At 42.4% G+C, this 14,746-nt stretch overlaps 1 long non-coding RNA gene across 1 annotated transcript in view; it reads left to right on the forward strand.

Annotated features, from left to right (window-relative positions):
* The window catches only part of LOC112551879, a 36,220-nt gene that overhangs the window by 5,847 nt on the left and 15,627 nt on the right, over window positions 1–14,746 (forward strand). Inside the window, exon 2 of the long non-coding RNA XR_003096213.1 lies at window positions 6,342–6,434. This is a non-coding gene — a long non-coding RNA (uncharacterized LOC112551879). The remainder of the gene's footprint in view (window positions 1–6,341; window positions 6,435–14,746) is intronic.

Below are 14,746 nucleotides of genomic sequence, written 5' to 3' on the forward strand. Positions count from 1 at the left end.
AAATTACAAGTCTCTCCCCTGGATGTTTAAAAGTTAATAATCTTTGACCAAGGTTCAGCTGAGTGCACTGTAACATACTATAATTAGAAACTATATGACCGTCCTTGCTCAATGTTTTATTCACAGATAGCTAAGGTATGTACCATAAATCATGTGACTACGATCAAAGGATATTTTTTTTGTGTATCTTATCAGTGGTCTCTCAAAGCTTTATGATCATAATTTGGCATTCCTTTCTATAATCGTTGTTCAAATTGTCCTTGCTTATGTAACATTAATCAGTATTTTATCTATGGAGCTTTTAAAATTGCTTCTTAAGTATCAAAAGCCAATAACAAATAAGCTGCCACTTTGTAGCTGGTTTTTATTACTTTTTCTAAATGACTTTGTTTATATTCAAAACCAATAAGTCTATCATGTTTTCCCTCAAATCAATATATATGCAGGCAACTAATAGGTAGCAATATAGCTAACATATTCAAAAGGGATAGGTAATTTTGTATATTGCAGTTTTTGGGTGTCAACCTTGAAATTCTTTTAAGGGGCCTGTGAGAGGCAAGGATTCCTGTGGGCGATGTATTTTTTATTGGACCTATTGTAAGGTATGCTTTTGGGTATACGTTAAAATAGGTCCAATACAGGCCTGAGGAAGTCAAAGCTTCTCCTCATTTCCAACCTAACTTTCCTTGCAGCAGCTCGAGTCCATTGCTCCTAGTCCTGTCCCCTGTGACCAAAAAAAACAGTCTCTCTAGCCTCTTTTTAATCATCATTCAGGCATTTAAAGACTTATCAAATCCCCCTCAGTCATCTTTTCTCCAGGCTAAATAATCTTAGTTTGTTCAGCTTTTCCTCAAAACGTACGCATCCCAAGCTCCTAATCATTTTTTGTTGCTTTGTGCTGGACACTCTCTAGTCTGTCCAGATCCTTCTTGAAGTGTGGGGCCCAAAACTGGACACAGTACTCCAAGTAAGGTCTCACTAGGGCTGAACAGAATAAAATAATCATTTCACTTGATTTGCAAATGGCATACCTATTAATGCAACCCAGTGTGCTGTTGACTCTTGTTGAAAAAGGAAGAAAAAGAGCATATTGTTGGCTCATATTCAATTTACGATCCACTGTAACCTCCAGGTCCTTCTCTGTAGTATTGCAACCAAGCCAGTCATTCCTCAGTCTGTTTGTACATACAATTATTCTTTCCCAAGTGCAGGACTCTGCATTTTGTACTTCTTGAATTTCATTTTACTAACTTTTTTGGGGACCAGTTCTCGAGTCCATCCAGGTCATTCTGGATCCTAGCCCTACCCTCCGGAGTGCCTGCAACTCCACCTAACTTGGCACTTGGTATCATCTGCACATTTGCTAAAGGTATTCTCAATCCCATTATATAAATCATTAATGAAAATGTTGAACAATACCAGACCCAGGAAAGAGCCCTGGGGAACCCCACTTCAGGCCTTTCAACTAGATGCTGAATCATCGGTGACAGCTAATTGAGCACAATGATCCAACCAGCTATGTCTCACCGTACAGTACTCTCATCTAGGCTATATTTCCTTAGTTTGTTTATGAGAATCTTATGGGATAGTGTCAAAAGGCTCGCTAAAGTCCAAGGCATATCATATCCACATGTCTAAAAGGTGGCACTAATACTATTTCTTTTTCTCCAGTGGTCCTGTTTTTAAATAGTCATGACAGCATTTATGAGGGGCCTGATTCTGTCAGTGAATGATTTTAGGCACCTTACTGCATGTGGAATATGGATCCAGCCCAGCCAAGAGATAACAGTTGAAGGCAGCAATGTATTGGGGCTCTGGCAGACATTAGTTTTGTAGTGCTACAAAGTTTGTAGCAGAACAAGAAGAGCAATTAAAAAATGCTTATGTGTATTTATGGCTGGAGAGTGTGCCTCCTCGGGTGGAAGGTGATAAAGTTGCCAGGAAGGTGCACTCTCCAGCCATGAGGTAATGGTGGGACTGGACCTTAACTCCCCAGACCCCAGGGGACCCTGTCAGTGAATTGGGCAGGCTCACTGACTGATTTGCCTAATCACCTATTTACACTATGGCAGCAGCTAATAGAAGCTGGAGACTGTTGCAGCAGCAGGTGATTTCTGGTCTCAGGCTGCCTGTGGGTAGGGAACTTTAGAGGGCAGGCAAGCAGCCTGAGACCAGGGATTAGTGTTGCCTGGAAGCCCTTGTTGCTGCTGCAGCCCCATCGCCATTGCTGGCAGGCAGCAAACAAGAAAGGGCTACCTGGAGGCTGGTCCCCTCAGCTGTTCTCCCTCCATTCCTCCCACTTAGAGAGGGGAAGGGGAGAGCATAGCACTGTGGGAGAGTGCTGGGGGGGGAGGGGAGGGAAGGGAAGGGTCTGTCAGAACTACCCACACATTAAGTTTGTCCCATAAAGATATAAAAGTTGCGTTTTGAAACGGCAACTTCTCAGTTGTAGATCAACCATTTTTGTGTCAGATGAACCACTCTTACTGTGTCAAAAGGCATGAACATGTGGACAGGTGCTTTTTGTTGCACTAAAATAGCTGATGAGGTTGGACAAACATAATACTAAATTGCTCCCCTTTCCTGGACTTAGGTACCTAGCTCAGGGTGCTTGGAAGGCACCTCCCTTTACTTGGGACACAACCTGGGACTCTCTCCTGAAAGACTCTTTTCTTATTTTTCCAAAAAAAAGTAGAAGTACTCTTAGCTCTTAAACGGGGGAGGGGGAGAGGAGGAGGAGGAGGAGGTTGTGGTGGTTGTAGTGGTGGAAGTGTTATCTTTTTATCTAGAAGTTTAGTGGTAAGAATAGTCATCTAGGCATTAGCCTTATGTAGCAGGCTTACCTTCCAGAGGTTGGGCTGAGTCCCAGGCTTGAGACTTGGCTGTTTTGATTGGTGGTGCCCATCCACCAATCAGGAGGCAGCAAGAGAAGCGAAGTCATGCCCCTTTCCTGAGGGGAGGGGGAGAAGAGCTCCTCTGGACCTGGTTGAAGACTGCAACACTGTCAGGTCCGGAAGACTTCAGGGGCGGAGCCCTGGAGAGTATAAAAGGAGCTGCGTGCCCAGCAGGAGGGAGATGCATTGGGGACAGAGAAGAGTGGGACCCCCAGGGTTGTGAAGGGGCACCACATGGGCCGCTCCTGGGTGATGGCGGGGGGGCAAGGGCTTAGGAGTCTTTGGGGTCTCCCTCTTCTTTTCTTTCCCCCTGACCTCCTTTCTTATAGTGATACCTTGGGATTGGGGCCCCTGTCCTGGAGGGCACCCAGATAGTCTAAGGATTTCTTGTTATATCTGTAGACTGTGCCTTTAAGTTTATGTGAATAAGTTGAAGTACTAGTTTGTATATTTATAGAGTTATAAGGTTACCCACTCAATATTCTTTGTTCTGGGTTGTTCTATTGCTCGCTTGTATTTTTGAATAATAATTGTGTGTGTATGTATGTATATGTGTGTATTATAATATATATAAAATGGTATAGGGTTTATTGTTTTGTAAATTTGTACATATCTATGTCCATAATCTGTATAATGTACATAATCAATGTCCTTAACCTTTAATGGATTTGTTGTAATAATACTTTTGTATATAATTAAGTAATTGATTGACTAGGCACCGTCCATCCCTGGAGGGATAGCCTTCCTTTGAAGAAGGCATACAGGATTCCTATTGCCCCTGCCTGAGGGCAATTGGTGACTGAGACCTTCTGATTCCCACTCCCCTGAGCTCCACCTAGACTTCTAGTTTAGGCTTTTTGGAGACAATCTGGTGGGAAAGCAAGAAGCCAAGCTTAGCAAAGGAATTGGTTTACTCTTAAGACGCCCTCTTCTAGTTTGATCTCACCCCTTCCGTGATTGATATAACATTTTAGGTCAGACAGTGTCCTTTCTGTCTTTTCTATGACATAAAGAGTATTTGTTTATAGTGATGTACTTTATCATGAGCACAGAGCAGCATCCTACTGTTAAATAGTTTCTCTTCTCTGAACTCTACGCTTTTGACATTCTGGCTTCATCTAAAAGCACCTGTATAGAAAACCCCCTAATAACCTTTTTGGTGGGCTAACACTTGAGTAAACTTTTGGGTAACAATTCACATTTTCCCAAATAGGTTGCTCAATGTTAGTCCTTCAGTTGGGTGTCAAACACCTTTTCCAGTGCAGGGCAACTGACTGGAGAGTGATACTGCAATACTCTGCCCCAGGGCAAATATAGACATGTGTTAACATACAATATAAGGTAGAATTAATCATTTGATAGATGCATCCCATTGTTATAGTAATAATGTCACAAATCATATTTTCATCCTTTTATTCTTTGATGTTCCCATAGCAACTGTTCCATCATTTTGCATGGAATTAATGTCAGTGTAAACAGCTTACAATCACTGCGGTCAGCTCCCCCCCCCCCCCCCCCCCCAACTTTTCTTTTTTGTTAGCACTAACTCGTCACCCTTTGGAATTTTTCTAGTTTCCAAAATGCATTCAAACAGAAAGCTCCTCAGCGAACTGTATTTAAAAATTCTCCAGTGCAAACTGTCCAGACTTGATTATTTAAAAATGTTCAACTCCTAGCTCGTATAGTTTAATGTTTTCCTTGTTTGCTGTTGGAAAATAAAGCATTTCCTCATCATCTAGCTTGGTTTCAAATATAGAACAGTAATATTTATTGAACACTGACTTATTCTGCATTATTAAAAATTGTCACCCTCTCCATCTATTAACAGACATACTGATGTTAGGATGTCTTTTGTTTTTGATATATATTAAAACTATTTATTGTTTTTATCCTTATGGAGCATAGATTTTTAATTGATACCTTGCCATCTTTTTTTCCCTTTGTATTTATTGACTCAGTATTTCGCTTTGCCATCTATCTACCAGGACACTGAACGTATCTATGTTTAGTAGTTTAGAAAGATAAGTGTGAAAACCCCATAATGCAGAATTCCTTCATTGTAGAAATATTTGGAGCAGATGGATTGAAGGTAGGCACTTGACTTCTGCTTTTTACTTTAAAATCAGTTCTTTGTAACTTCTAATCTGACATGGACTTAAAATGATAGAGCCAGATTCAATGTTATATGTCCAGCTGAAGTGGTTATATCATGCCATTCAACATATGCATTTGTGAATACAATTTCCAAGTGTGACTCAAATCAATTTTGAAGCATGGAGGAGTTGTTGTTTTTTTTTTTAACACTATTTGGTTACATTGCCCATGTTAAAAGCAGGCCCTGAACCCATATTCATATGAGAATACATCTTTTAGTTACCATACAGATTTTGGGGTGCAATTTTAAGTTCTCACTTCTACTTTTGACTTGTAAATTAGCCTAAAAGGTAAGGTGGCATAAAGAGGCTATCTAAAACCTCAGATATGGCTAGGGAAGGGGCAGAAAGGGCATGTCAGTGGTGTGGCCATGCTATATTCTGCCACAGCTTGAGACAGGTTCCATGAGTTAGACAGCCTTCTAGCAGCCCAGAATTAGAAGTATTCAGTAGGGCAAGAGACAGTGAATCTTGTGGATGGATTTCTTATAAAACATCTTTTATAAAATGTCACCCATAAAAATCCTTGCCCCTTGTAATTCCTGGATCATCACAACTACATCTTTCCAACACTACTGAACAAAGGTTCAATAAGCTTGCCTTCTCCTTAAGACTCTGTCAAGAAGTGTGGCAATGGTGTGCTTTTCCCTAGGTTTTTAAAGCTAAGGTCATGTGTAGTGCCTATAAACACTATAGTGGTGTGCCTATTCATGTGCAGCAAGGTGTTGGGTTAATCAAGTCTGCTGGAAACTAAGACTTGTTCAAGTTTTAATTAAAGCAACCCCACCACCATTTTTCCTTGGGAAGGTTGGAAGCAATGCACTGTGGAATCTTGCCAAACTGACCAACTCCCTATTATGGTTTGATGGGGAAGACAAAGCATCATCAAACACAAGAATGTGAAGTGCTTCCGAATTTATCTCTTGTTTAATCCAGGGTAAATTTTGATACAGTTCTGGCTGATCTATAGTGTTTATAGACCTGTGCATTGTCTGCCTGCTAACTTTTTGTAGTTTCAGGCTACTTAAAGTATTATAAATGTTGCACCCATGTAGTGATCTATAATGTGTAATTCTGAAATCAGAACAAGCAACCAAAATCCATTTATTTAGTGTTTTACTCTTTATGTAATCCTTTCTCTGGTTCATTATTTCTTTCCAAATGCGAAGCTCAGTGATATGGATAATCATGAACCTGTGGAAAGTGAGAAGTGCAGTATAATTCAAAGAATGAAATAAAAAATAAATCAGACTATGTATTAGATTGAATACATTTATTTCCATTTCTTCTGCAGTCTAGACTTCATAGGATTTACTCCCTCTTCATCCTTGAAAATCTATTCTACTCAAATAAGGACTGCAGAAGAGGATGCGTATAAATGAGTTGGGTAAGGAAACAATGAGTATATGGATCCATCATGCTTATGTCTGAAATGGTCTTATTGTAATCTCATTAATATCAGTGTATATCAGGAATAACTGTTTCTGAATTAAATGGCGTTACACTGTCATAAATCTAGTGTTTGTGAAGCTAAAATTATGTTTGAAATCCTTCTCAGGTGGTCACATGAGAAAGCATATAAAATGTGCCACTATTTCAGTGGACCAAAACAGTTATTCTTTTCATTAATTATGTGGCTTGGTAGAACTGCCTACTATCAAGGTTGCCTGACACTTCCCCATTTTCAGTTGCTTAGAACTTTAAGACACTAACTGTTTTTTTCAGTTGAAATTTTCGCTGACAGATGCCTGAAGCCAAAACTTATAGTTAAAATGGCTGTTTCAGAGACTAACTACAGGCAAAATAATTGTTCAAGGTAGAGACCTTTTCTTTGGAAAGCTTTATTGTGCCCTCCTGCCCCCTGCTTTGGACTTGGGGATGTGACATTTGGCAAGCAAGTAGCTTTGAGTCAGGGATCTTTTGCCATCTCCATCAAAATCAGTTGAAATTGAAGTAACTTTACAGACAGTTTGCAGGTTCTCAGTAGAGATTTGCTAGTACCCAACAGCTAAAATCTTCGATTCTGTCCTGACTGAGCATGTTTGAGCCTCTGTCAGCTCATAGTGCTGATAAGAGTCCATATGTACAGTCCCCACAGAGCAACTGCCTGGGTGCATCTACATGTGCAATTAATTCAAAGTGTTAAACTCTGGCACATACTGCATTGGAGTTTATTACTCCTGGGTGCTGCATTTGAACATGTGCCTAGGGCAGCAGCAGGCTGAGCTGTGTTGGAGCATCCCTAGCTGGCAAGGGGGGCTGGGGAGTAGGCAGCCCCTGCACTGAAGCACCCTTGTGCCTCAGCCAGCCCTGTCATTATCTACACGTGTGTTGCTGTGCACTAAACTCTGTTGCAGGATAGTGCTTGTATTTACAAGTACTAACCTGCAGCAGAGTTAATTAGTTTTACTCTCTCCTGGTAGGAGTGCACATGTAGACTCATACTGCGGAGCTAATTAGGCAATTCCACCGTAAATGTCTTGTGTAGGCACACCCACCATGTAGCAGCTCAGAGCTACAGGAATAAAACTGGACTTTGTTTTAGTAGCTCTTTCTTGCTTGGAAGGGACCAGTGCCAGAACTAAGAGGGTCTCTGTTTTTGCCATGACCCTCTTACAGCAACAGGGAAGAGAGGAAGCGTTATGATTTTCATGCAAAGAAATAAAAATCCTGATATAGGATGTTGTACAGGTGGCCAGAGAATAGACAATATGGCAAGGAACCTGGGAGATGGAGAGAATGTAGGATGACATGAAATAGAGACTGGAGGGTAAAACGAGGCAAGAGAAGTTCTAGGAACCAGGCAGAGAAATGGGGCGAGGGGGGAGAGATGAAAGGGGACCTAGGATTATATAAGTAATCAGTAGGCAAGAGGGACTTGGACTCACAAGGCAGGGAGACTGGGACTATGAAGAAGACCTGAGGGACTGGAAAGGGGGACGGATCCAACAAATAGCTTGGATTCAGGGAATGAACAGAGGCCACTCCCCCTCTGGTTCCCAAGGCAGGCATGGATGAGAAGCCTGAGGAGGGAGACAGAATGGGAAATGAGAGGAAGAGGAAGGTGGATGTTGGGTGAGATGGATACAAACTGGAGTGGGAACTGTGACTGCCTAGAAAAGAATGGGAGTGAGGAGCCTGAGATGCAGAGTCTGTTGGTATAAGACTATGATCTACTGGTTAACAAGTCTGGGATCACAATTTTAAGGAGGGGTGTTTGGGACTCAGGATGGAACTGAGACCAGGAGCTTATGTGGGAGGTAGAGACAGGACAAAGGCAGGCTATAGGGAATGGATCAGAATAATATATTTCTACTAAAGCCTACTCCAGAGCCTGGAGTAGAACCCAAAGGTGCCCAAGTCTTGCCATTCCTCATTTTGTTAGCAAGCACCTATAAAATCTATTGTCAGAGTGTCTCCTGCTTGTAGTGATGCTTCATATACTCAAGTGTCAGAGGTCTACACAGTGGATCTAAAGATTGCATCCCTGCTAGTGAGCCAGCATAGTACTATAATACCACATAATAGATGGGTTTTTTTACTGGCTTTTTAAAAACTGTAGACATTGTATGAGGGAGGTAACTCAACCTTTTATTGCAAGACCTTATCTTTGAAGCAGGGGTCCTGTGTGAATTTCAGCACACAGGTGGGATAGTGTTCAGTTAAACAGTAGCTATTAAATGTTTGTTTTCTCCTTATTATTCAATGTGTGACACTGCCTTTTTTACTGCATGCTGTTCAAACCATACTCTGTATTCAGAATTATTAATATCTGCTTGAGAACTTTAGCTTGGCATTTCCTATAACTTCTGGATTCATGAATTTGAATGGGGGAGGGGGTTGCATATAAAGTTTGTCTAAATTTATAAACTCATTTAATTTTTATCTAAAGTGTTGTTTTTTGCCCATCTAAAGCAAAAAACTCAACTACATGTGACTATCTAGAGAGACAGAACCAAAGAGCTTGACAGCTAAAAGGTTTGGGAGGGCAATACAGCAGTACACAGGAAGTCTAGGAAGTTTTTGAAGAGTGTTGGCGACACTTTCCTGGTGCAAGTGTTAGGGAGACCAACTAGAGGCCATGCTTTTCTTGACCTGCTGTTAACAAGTGGGAAAGAATTTTGGGGGGATGTAGTAGTGGATGGCAACTTGGGAAGCAGTTACCACAAGATGATTGAATTCAGGATCCTGTCAAAAGAAAGAAAAAGCAGCAGAGTATGGACCCTGGACTTCAGAAAGCAAAATTTGATTCCCTCAGGGAACTGATGGGCAGGATTGTCTGGGAGGCCAGTGTGACAGGGAAAGGAGTCCAGGAGAGCTGGTTGTGTTTTAAAGAAACCTTACTGAGGGCAGTAAGAAACCTTCCCAATGTGCAGGAAGAATAGCAAATATGGCAGGCGACAAGCTTGGCTTAGCAGAGAACTCATTGGTGAGCTTAAACACAAAAAGGTAGCTTACAAGAAGGGGCAATGCCTAGAGGGTGCACATGGGTGCAAATGCACCCCTGAGTGTGGTGGTGCACCCCCTACAAGAAGGCACCGGTGTTAGTGTTGGCGGCGCTGGTGGGCGGTCGCTGCTCACCACCCCGCCGCCGACACAGCCGGTGGTGTCTGCGGTCAGTCCACAATCCACGCTGGCTGCTGCTGATGGTGGCTGCGGGTGGTTGCTGACCCTTGGTCGGCGCTTGCCATCCCCCCCACCAGCTGCCGATTGTACCAGAGGCATCTGCAGGAGCTCCCCTGCTTATCACCACTGCCAAGCTCCCACCGCTGCCATGCTCCCCCAGCTTCCAGGGGCATGTGCTGTTCATGCTTACAAGAATGGAAGCTTGAACAAACAACTAAGGAGGAGTACAAGAATATTGCTTGGGCATGCAGGGATGAAGTTGAGAAGGCCAAAGCACAACTGGAGTTGCAGCTAGCAAGGGATGTGAAGGGTAATAAGAAGGATTTCCACAAGTATGTTAGCAACAAGAGGAAGGTCAGGGAAAGTGTGAGTCCTTTACTGAATGGGGAGGCAATCTTGCTCCTTGTCCTGGGCAACTCAGAGTGGAAGTAACCAGTGGCCAGGCTGGGCCAGGCATATGTGATGCAGTGGGCCATGGCTGCCAGGTACTGGGCAGGGTGTGGAGCACATGGCACAACCACACTGGAGCCATGGGAGCAGCCAGAGCTGCCAGTGGCAGTGAGTGGAGCTGGGCATGGTGCATGGCCAGGACCTGCTGGCAGTGGAGCAACTCTAACACAGTCAGGTCCTGGCTTGGCTCAGCTATGATTCTGTGAGTTTGCTGGGTGGGTGCCACTGCAGCCGGACTGATCTGTGGTGAGGTGAAGGGCCACACCCAGAGTTTGGCTCACACCTCACATGCCTGGTGGGCAGCAGCGATGCACCCTGCACAGCTGGCCCCAGGCTCTGGCTCCAGTGTGGACCTGTGGGCTGGGGCAGCTGGGGCTCCTTCTCCAGGCTGGGGCAACATGTCTTGCTTTGGTTCCTGTTCCTGTTGTGCTGGCTGGGGACGGAGCCTACAGCTGTAGGCCAGGGGTGTAGGCTGTGGGGGGGCCCAGGCCTAGGGCCCCAATGAATCCATCACTGTACAGTGCCTCAGACCCCTAACAATTTTCTTTGCCCTCTGCTGGACCACCCTCCAGCTTGTCCATATCCTTTCTGTAGTGGGGAGTCCAAAACTGGACACAGTACTCCAGATGTGGCCTACTAATGTAGCCCAGTATGCCATTAGACTACTTGGCAACAGGGCTATACTGATTCATATTCAGCTTGTTGTCCATTGTAACCACCAGATCCTTTTCTGCAGTGCTGCTACTTAGCCAGTTGGTCCCTCGCCTGTAGTGGTGCATGGGAGAAGCAATGGTCTCAAGTACAAGAGTCCACATGTGCATCTGCAAGCCAAAGCACAGGTGGAAGATCTAATTTTAGTTTTGCCAGTCTTGTCAGTGTCCCTTGTGAAAGCAAAGTTTATCTTGTTCTGTTTCATACAAAGAAAGACTTCCTCTCAACCTGGAGAGGGAGACTATACAAAGACTCCCTCTTGATCTGGAGGTTTTCTTAACATAAACCTCAAGGCCAGGAATAGAGCCACGAACTTTGCTTTTTAGTGTTTGACTCTCTTCAGTGATGTTACCAGGCAGAAGATGCATGTAATATGGTATTTTATTATGGAAGGTATAGTAGAGCAGGAAAAGGAGCCTAGTGCATTATTACTCCTGGAGTGCAGAGCTCAAACAATAAATAGTGGCTTAGTTTTATTTTTTTTCCAGCTACCAGGAGAACTCTAGCAATTCTAGCTGAACACCTGCAGCTCCTGATGATTGCAACCATAAAAAGCAGGCTGTATATCTTTGGGGTTTTTTTTGATCGGGTGGGTGCTTTTTTTCCAGTAGATTACACTAGTTTATAATACTTTCATATAAATTATCAAAGTTTTAAATATGGTTATTAACAAAAAGGATAACATAATATTTAATTTTCAGTTCTGAGGAACAGTGTAAGTAACCCAGTTGAGTGGCTTGAATCTGTATGTTTGTGCTATTTTTGGTTTAAGTTCATGCAATTGAGTCGGCTGTCTCAGCAGCCCAGGAAGAAGCAGTGTCACAACAAAATGTGTTCCACACCTTTACCTCAGAATGCAATTTATTATTCAGACACACAAATCTGGTCAATCCAAGCAAAACACATGGTTTGCCTTACTAAAGCAAGCTGCAGTTTACCTAGACGACTTTTATTTTTCCCTTCTGTAAAACTCTGCTGTCATGTATGAGGCAGGTAGCCCTTAACACTTGTTTCTCCTAACACTTGTTAGTAAATTTGTTTTTTTCTGTCATAGATTGCATCTATTTCAGAGTGACCTCGTCAATAGTCAAAGTAAAAATATGTCCCAAACAGATAATAGCTTAGGGCTTCAAAAGCCTTTTATGTTGATGAAATTGGTGCTAAATAGATGGTACGGACAAAGAGGTTTTCTACTGAAGTAGATTATTTAGCTGCCTTCCATCACTTGCCTTGTGACAGGACAACTTTGAGGACTTGTTAAGAAGCATCTGTTGGCAGGATAAACTTATTTGTAAAGTCTGGACTACGCTGCACTGGCTCATTGTGGTGGAGTCACTTGGTCCTGAGCCTGTGAGAATGGTTTTGGGGAGAGATCAGTGGTGCAGGAAGTCTATTAAGAGAACAGTTACTGTACCATAGAAAATCGGGGCACAAAACATCAGTAATATCTGCCAAATCTAGGTAGGATTTTACTTGATGTTTCATTATGAGGACTAGAAATTCTAGCAAGGCTCTCATCTTGCCTCTCATAGGTCTAACTCTTACCCATTTGTGAGAGCATTGTATTGTATCCCAAATATTTTGTCTGTGTATTCAGTCTAAATAGTCCTTCAGTCAATTCTGTCTTCATAAAGTTCTCCAGGACCTGTGCTGCATTCCCAGGCAGGTTACCACATGATAGCAGAGATGTTCTTTGGCCCTTGCATGCAGGTTCTGACAGAATTGCCTCACTTATACAATTTTTCTCTTGGAGACTATACCTCCAGATTTAAGTGGAAAGAGCAGAAATCTCATAGCTGTTCAGTCACTGCTTAAGGTGGAGTCTGGAATAAATTGTTCCTGGATTCACTGACAATAGTATTCCCCTATGCTGAGCTCCAAATAAGGTTCAAAATAGTTGAGCATCCAACCTGTGCATTTACTTTATTATAGGTAAAATGAAAGGCACTCTCATCAGCCCAAGGAGAAAAAAACAAAACAAAACACCACACTATGCTCTTTTTCAGGTTATTATCTCAAGGGACAGTTTATCATTCAGATGCAAATGCCTCCTGAAATAACATCAAGCAAAGGAATTTGTCTGATCCAAGGAGATCAGACTGTTGATCAGTAGACTGTTGATACCAGAGGTCTTCCTTCTTGCCTATATCAACCTCAGAAAGAGGTCACATTTCTTTTTGAAAACTCCTGCTGTACATGTAACAAGAAGGTAGCCCTTAATCTTTTCCTGTCTTTTTAAATTCGGTCACATCAACAAAATATCTAAGTATTGCAAGAACTTCCTGCCTCTTTGAGTATGTCTTCACAGCACAATACCTTGTAGAGATACCAGAAATCAGGCTACTTCAGCACGCCTCTGAGAAACATTATATTAACCCAGGTGGTGGCACTTAGGATAGCTTGTATAGAATTTTATAGTCATTCTTAATTTCCTAGATGTTCTTTACATGCAAGCATCCACTCTACCTATTGTTTAGCTGTTCTTCCAACTCAATGCACAATAGTCATCACTGCTGATTAGTAAGTGGATGGAAGATATGGCCATTCAATTACATTACTAACGTGCCGCAAGAGCACAACCGCAACTGTGTTGGTTTCCTGTCTGATTCAATATAAGAAGGCTTCTCAATCTTCTGTCCATTCTGTGGTGTGAGGGGGGAAAAGGAGAAGAAAATTTCTAGGGTAGTGATTCCCAACGTAGGAGTCATGACCCTCAGAGGGGTGACATCAGTTACCAGTAGGGTCATGAGCACCATGGAAATTCAATTGTAAAAGCTGAGTTTTCACTACAAAATGGGATCATGAGCCCAGAACAATTGAGAGTTGCTGTTTCGGGAGGAGGGAGAGCGGGGGCAGGAAAGTAAGAGGTGGCAGAGATTTGGAGTAGAAACAACTAAGGATGCTTACACAAGTTACAGTTTTTGCATGATTGGACCCCTGAAAGCACTCTACAGCCATAGGATAACACACATGTGTGGCTGCAGAGTGCTTTTAAAATGGCCAATCATGCAAAAAATTAACCCTCGTCAAACCAGGTATTAGATGAAGGCACTTCACAGCAGAATGCCTTCAGGAGCTTGTGTTCCCTCAAGGATTAATTTTTTCATATAGGGACAGGGCTGGCAGTAGGGGAGGAAAGGGGAACAGAGCAGAAAAGTAAGGAAAACAAGGGAGGCAAAGGGAAATGGGAATAGAGTGGGTAAGAAATAGAGTGGGTAAGGAAGGAGGAAGAACTGTGGGTAAGGAATGAGGAGAAACAAACAAAGCACAGGGGGATGGTAAAAGATAGACCAGTTAGTCAGAGTAGGAATTGATCAAGGCAAATGTATTGAATGAAAGTGATGATTGTGGTATTGTGATTGCATGATAAGGAAAGCTGTTCACAATAGTAATTAATAGAAAATTTAAATCAATACCTGAAAGCTTGCAAAGAAGAATTTATCCAACTATTTGAGTTGGTCTGATAAAAGATATCAGATTTACCCAAACAACCTTGTCTGCCTACATTCTGGGAGTACTTTTCAGGGATGGCAGGTTTTTTGTTTAGGCCCTGGTTCTCGGGTTCAAAATGCTTCAGCCATTGAGTCATGTAATTAATTTTACTCTCTTTTTTGAGAGAGTAAATTCCATCATGTGCTTGTGTGTGCTGTCTCAGTTTGGGTGAAACTGGCATTTTTGTTTTACACTTTAATCAGATAAAGGTGGAGTCAGGGTGTGCTCTTCCAGACATCTATTTATCACAGCTTAAGAGTTTGCTTTATTGTTCAAATAATGTATGAAAGAGGGTGGAGTTATATATTACTAAACATGGACATAAAGCTGTTTAAGTGTTTCTTGGGTAATATTAATCAAGTCTGGTATCAGATTGTTTCACACTGCTTTCAGAAGAACTGTTGTGCTCAAGAGTGGGAA

Source organism: Alligator sinensis, unplaced genomic scaffold (genome assembly GCF_000455745.1).
Source record: "Alligator sinensis unplaced genomic scaffold, ASM45574v1 scaffold600_1, whole genome shotgun sequence".
Classification (NCBI taxonomy): Eukaryota; Metazoa; Chordata; order Crocodylia; family Alligatoridae; genus Alligator; species Alligator sinensis.